At 37.6% G+C, this 6,888-nt stretch overlaps 1 pseudogene; it reads right to left on the bottom strand.

The window, feature by feature from the left end:
* Positions 1 to 5,341: 5,341 nt before the first annotated feature.
* LOC131758536 (spindle and kinetochore-associated protein 1-like) lies at positions 5,342 to 6,446 on the bottom strand (annotated as a pseudogene).
* Between the last annotated feature and the right edge of the window lie 442 nt (positions 6,447 to 6,888).

Raw genomic sequence — 6,888 nt, 5'->3', positions numbered from 1 at the left:
ATATGTTTATAAAATATTAAACCACATGCTTGGGTATTAAGCAATGTTAAATTGCTATAAAAGCCTCTTAATGCTTACTCTCAATTGCTGTGCTTTCCTAATCATGAATTATTAAACAATTGGTGGAATAACATTTTGATGATCATTGGTTTACACGTTTTACTTTGTACCGTGGTGTCATTAAGGTTTCTAACCAGTCAGAAGGTCAGGTGATCATTTTAGGTATTGGTGCCTCTGTGAAGAATGGATTAGAGGCTGACAAGACTGATTACAGTGAGCCCAGTCATGAATCAATGAGCGCAGTCCAGGCAAGAGATGATTAGAACCTACGCTGAGGCTGCGGATCAAGCAATATCCAGTGAGATAGATGGTTTTGAGAAACGCTTTGGAGGTGCAGCTACTCTAGGCCCATGACCATGATTCCCCCATCCGCAGGTTCACTATAACAACTCCATGTGATTGTTGGCTCTGCTTTCCTCCTAAATTTAACTTTTTAGACATCAATCTCAGGAACTATTTTCTATGTACTTCTTAAATCAAAAATAATTATTTTCCTTCAAAATACATTGAGCATTTTCTTGAAGTGAAGGTGCTTTTGGACCCTGGGTTCCTAAGGTAGCAAAATGGGCTGGGATAAGGAGGCCGGGTGACCTGGAGGGCTGAAAGAAAGTGAGGTGTCATTCTCTCTTTAAACAGGTATCTCGTGTGGAAACATGGAGCAGTGCTAAGGGTTGGTGTCTTGATGGGTGAGCCTTTAGAAGGACAGGTGACCCAAGAGCTGAGGCTGAGGTGCTTTAAGCTGTTCAGGAAATGAGCAGTGTGTCCACCTGAGCAGAGGGCCAGCAACGAGTTAATGGAGAGCCCTGCAGTCGGTAATGGGAAGAGGCTCAGGGTGCTGTAGCAGGGACGTAGGGAATGGGTACTGACACCCAGTTAAAAAGTCAAGGTTTCGGTCTTGTGTGTTGAGATTCTAAGCAAGGACTTAATTGTGGTAGAAAAGGCTAGGAATTCAATTTTTGTGGACTTGAGTTTGAGGGCAAGGGAATGATCATTTTCTGAATGTGCCAAGCACTTCAATAAATGCTTTGCACATGTAATCTCATTTCATTCTCACAGTAAATCTGTGAGAATGAAATGGAATGAAAAAAAAAGTTAGGTCATCCTTATACTCAAAGACTACCTGCTAGTCCCATAAATCTGTATGTAAAGTACCATTACAATTTTCAAGAAGCCTGAATGTTTGGGGATTTTTCTTTCAGCCAGTGCTACCTCTGCCTACTTTAGCCCTGATTAGTGTCAACACTAGTGACCAGACACATAGTCCCAGCCCTCCTTTGGGGTTAAATTAATGAGAACAAGTTCTGGTTCTGGTAATCTTTTGGAAACTTCCTCACTCTTCAGAGTGAGCTCTGAAAATAACTAGTGCTTAACCGGGCAAAATGAAATTTTAGGTGATTATGTGAATATTCTGCTGCAGTCTTCCTAATTAAATCCATCCTGCTTTGCCTGGCCACATAATTTGACGTCTGCTCAGTGCCCTGAGGGATGGATTACCTGATTTACATTCTGGCACCCATGTGATGCAGAGAGCCACACTAGCTGAGAAACATCTGTCACCATTTATAGCTTCGTTCCCTTGGTATTTCTCTTGATTCCTTTAAGAGTAAACTAATATTTTGTGAATATAATCTTGTATACAAACTTGGGAAGATTTTTTTCTCCCTGTACCATAACATTGTCAGCTGTATTTAATGAATTCTGGTGACCTTGAGAGTATATTTTTTTTCCCCTTTGGCACCCATCAGGAATAGAAAGATTCCAAGAAAATGTTGTATCCATAAGGGGCAGTTTGAATGTAACTAAACAGACAGATGTTTCAGGAACATGCTTTTCTTAATCAAATATGGTCTGTGATGCACAGAAGATCAGAAGGCTTGAAAAAAGCCAAAACTACAGAAGCCTCGTGGAGCTGAAATACAAGCACACCACGGCTTGTTAACAGGGCTTAACGGCTTGTATACTCTTTCACCCTGTTACATGCCTAATAAAGTAATAAAAATGTATGAGGGATAAAAAAAGGTTCTGATTTATGAGACACAAAAATCTCTGCTGTGACTTAGAATAGCTTTGGGAGTTGCAACTACATTTTTGTATGTAATTTAAAGTGCAGCTAACAGTTTGTAGAGAGCTGGTGTACACGTGTGCAAGTTTTATTTAAATGTATTTACCTTTCACCGTTATTATTATATGTGCACACACTTTTGATCAAGGATAAGGTTTTGTCTCTAAATTAATTTTTCAGTAAAATGACTAACTGTTCTATTAATATGTCTCTAAACTCACTCACACACACCAAGAAAACAACCAAAAATATTTAGAGTTTTAAATTGCTGAAGTCTCTTGTTAACATGCCTTGTTATTTAGCCCTGCTTGTGAGAACAAGCGATGTGTTTATTAATAAGATGAGAACACTTTCCAAATGTTGACACTATTATCAAACTCTTAAAAATAACTTACATGCAGCTCGTAAAAATTTGTATCATGAACTTCTGGGTAGTCATTGCATATCCACGAATGTTGCCACTGTATTAGGTTTGTCATATGAAATTCCTAAAGGACAGGAAAGTTACTGCTTAATTGTTTTTCTAACGTGGGCAGAAGGGATCACAGGGGCTGACTTACTTCCTGCTGTGGGATGATCCATTATTACTATTCTGGTCAAAATCCATTTCTTTAATCATTGAAGAGTTACACATAAAATAGTAGTTGAATATGAATGAAGCAAAATACTTTTTCTCCTCTATTTTCCTTTTATTTTTAGTATTCACAAACATGTAGGAAAAACCTTAAGTAGGTAATTCATGTGGTTTTTTTCAGATTGCAATTTTATTGCAAATAATAATGTTATTATTGAATTCATATCATATATGTAATCATCTTTTCTTCTCCTAAATAACAGCGTTTTCAAAATTATTACAATTAGTTCAAGTTTGTATATTCAGATCTTGAAAGAATCAGAGACTTGTGTTAAAAATATTTTGTTTTAACTTTAACTACTATCTGTCTGCTTTTTTTTTTTAAAGAAACTACTGTAAATTTCAGGGTGGACTATGATTATTTCACTATAAGTTAAAAATTTTAGAAATGAGTATTTTTATGAACTTGTTATTTTTCATGATTATGAACATAATGCATGGTCACTGGAAAATAAAAACAAAACTATAAAGTAAGAAGACCCATAATCAAATAAAATTATATCTATCATCTAGGAATAACCACGGTTGAAGTTTTTTATATATACATTCAGACTTTTCTAATATACCTCTATATTTTAGATATATATTAATATCAGTATAACTCTTTTATTTATTCACATATATTCAATGACATGTAATATATATATGTGTATATTTACATGTAAATGTAAGTGCCTATATATTACAGAAAAGATTTAGAGCACAGATAATTTTATAACCAATCTTTGCTTATGGAAATTAGGAATAAGAAATATGATTTGAGTCTTCATGAGTAGGTAGAGAAGGCAGCCCCGCCATTAGCTTAACCTTTTATTTTATTCTTTACAAAAAATCCTTTCTATATAAATACAGTAAAACAAAATAAACAATTATATTTATTTATTGTTTGAAAATTAATGTCTTTATTAGTCTTTGAGGAATACGATTTTACCAACTGTATTGATTACATGCTAATGATCAAAACAGAGACTCAGTATCCATTCCGCAAGAATTAAACTTACCGACACAGTTGTTCAATACGAGTTTCAGGAAAAGAAATCTTAAACAGAGAAAAAGTTTTTGATAGAGAACGTACGGAAAAATGATTCACGGAGAAAAAACAAGCAAGACTTTAAAAAAGTAAAGGATAATGACACTATTTTTAATTAAACTGAGACATGAAAAATTAAATATACCTGCATTTAAATTAGGGAGAAAGAAAGGATGACAATAAATGAGCAGTGCCCGTAATGTATTCTATGATCATCACAGTGACCGTGTTAACCAGGCAGCTGGGCCTGGTGAGACAATTTTTTCTCGGCTACAAGGATCAGCCTGCCAAGTAGACAGCATGGACATAGATTGTGATGGTTAATTTTATGTGTCGACTTGACTGGCCATGGGCACCCAGATTAAACATTGTTGAGGATGTTTCGAGATGAGATGAGCATTGGAATCAGTGGACTCAGTGAAACAGACTGACCTCCCCTGTGTGTGTGGGCATCCTCCCTTCCATCCAAGACCCGAACAGAATGAAAGGTGGAGGAAGGCAGGAGGAATTTGCTCTTTTTCTTCCTGCCTCACTGCTGAGCTGAAACATCTCATCTCATCTGATCTGGTCTGGCTCCCCTGTTTCCAGGCCCTCACACTCAGACTGAATCACATCACCGGCTTTCCTGGGCCTCCAGCTTGCAGACGGCAGATCTGGGGGCCTCTCAGCCTCCATAATCACATCAGCCAATTCCTCATAATAAATCTCTGCAGATAGATGATTGATAGATAGATAGATGATAGATAGATAGATGATAGACAGATGATAGATAGATGATAGATGATAGATAGATGATAGATAGGCAGATAGATATAGAGATAGATATAGTTAGATGGATAACCTACTGTTCTGTTTCTCTGGAGAATGCTCACTGAGACACAGATAGACTAACAGTCTCCCCAAGTGCAGAAGAGAAACTCCATTAAATTCTTAAAGTCCAACCACTTGTTTTCCATGACCACTATCAATCTGCTTACACATCTTATTTTATCATCCTTTTCATCTCAATATACTTCTATTACAATTTCATTACAGGTCGATGTTTACAGATTGATTTACACTGAATGTATTTCAGGTCAGCTGTTCCTTAACCACATATGGGAAAGCAGAATAACCATGTGGATGGGCTGCCTCCAAATCCAACTTTTTCCTATAGACTGAAATATCATTAGTGGAATTTAGACACTAATGACCTTTACTTCTAAAGGACCCGGATGTCCTTGATCTCATCTTCTTGAACTTTGACTTTTATTATCACATCTGCACCTGTCTTCCTGGGGTTGGCAGCACTGTCACTAAACACCAAAGCTAAATATGAACACTTTTTAGTTCCATTGTATGCCTAGAACAGAGGCTTACATGGTAGGTGATTAAATATTTACTGTAAGAAAGTGGATTTAAAAATATACATTATTTAAGTTTTATTTTTACAAGAAACAAACAAAAAAGAAAATGAAAAAGCTGAAGAAATTATATATAAAGAAATTACATATAAGGAAACTATAGGCGTAGCTTCTATCTCTACCATTGGCTGGTTCAGAAGCTCAAAAGGGCCTTATGTTATAACATATCGGGTAAGTCCTCCCCCTCGGACCTCTGATAGCCTCCGGCAGTGTTGTAAAATATTCAGTGTTACATGAAACCTCTTTTCAACTTTCAAAGCCGTCAACTCCCTTATGTCAGCTTCCACTACAAAATAATGGTCTTTGGTTTCCTTCATTTCTTCATCAATAAATCTGTGATAGAGACTTCTGGCCACAGAACTCATAGACTTTTTGGTTGATGTAGGATCTTATATTTACTAACTACTGCCTTGTTGATTTCTTTTCTTTTTTAAAAAAATTTATTTGTTTATTTATTTTTGTCTCCGTTGGGTCTTCATCGCTGGGTCTTCGTTGCTGTGCATGAGCTTTCTCTAGTTGTGGTGAGCAGGGGCTACTCTTCATTGTGGTGCACAGGCTTCTCATTGCAGTGCCTTCTCTTGTTGCAGAACATGGGCTCTAGGCACATGAGCTTCAGTAGTTGTGGCTCGCAGGTTCTAGAGTACAGGCTCAGTAGTTGTGGCACATGGGCTTAGTTGCTGCATGGCATGTGGGATCTTCCTGAACCAGGAATCAAACCTGTGGCCCCTGCATTGGCAGGCAGATTCTAGCCACTGTGCCACCAGGGAAGTCCCTGCCTTGTTGATTTTTAAAATAACATCATTAATTTGACAATAGGTTAGGTGGGATTTCATGTACACAAGAATGCCATTCAACTCATCAGAAGTTATAAATGACATTTCTTTAATATTTCTTTGTTCTATGGGGGGCTTCTTTGTGGGTGCAGGTTCCTCATCTTTGACTGGTTGTTCAGGGTCAAGATCTGATCCATTACAAAGTTCTGGGTTACTTGAGGCAAATGGGAAGGAATGTTTTCTTTGAGATGTTCCACATCTTTACAATCTTCTCCAAGAAGTTCAGAGAGTTCCTTGAGTGAATTGTTGGTTTGTTCTTGATACTGAATTTCCAATTCCAATTTATTTAGAAGTTCATTTACTGCTGATCTCATCTCCTATTTTAATACAGTCCACAATTTCTCAATGACAGAGTTTTCTTTTTAATATTTCCAATCTTTTCATTAATACGAGAGCATAATTGTACCAGAAATGAGGAGGCCATCCTTTAAGCCTCTAGTGCAGGTCCGGGAGCAAAGGGCCCTCTCAGTGGTGTCGCGAGGCACCGAGACCCCTCCAGTCTGCACCGCAAGCCCAGGATCAGGAGACCCGACTCAGGGAGTGAAATTCAAACTGCCCCTGGGACTCGGTGCAGAGCAAGTGCACATCAGCGCCCCAGGCAGGCTGCTCAGGGGTCGCTCACATTTCCGCCTCTTTTTCAAAATAAACAATTATATTTAAATTCATAAATCTGTGCTCCCTGTTTCACCCATTCTGCAATTCATATACAATCTCCATATTAAAGCCTTCTTTATTTCTTCCCTTTCTCTGAAAGATAACAGGGCCATGTCTTGTCTTTATATCAGACTCAGTTTTATGATGGGTGAGCACACGGTAGGTAGGTCCTTAATAATTAATTGATAATGGATCTTATACCTTTCTGGGAT

This window comes from Kogia breviceps, chromosome 6 (assembly GCF_026419965.1).
Source record: "Kogia breviceps isolate mKogBre1 chromosome 6, mKogBre1 haplotype 1, whole genome shotgun sequence".
NCBI classification, from domain to species: domain Eukaryota; kingdom Metazoa; phylum Chordata; class Mammalia; order Artiodactyla; family Physeteridae; genus Kogia; species Kogia breviceps.
The sequence above is the reverse complement of the archived record's forward strand: the minus strand, read 5'-3'. Positions and strand labels throughout refer to the sequence as shown.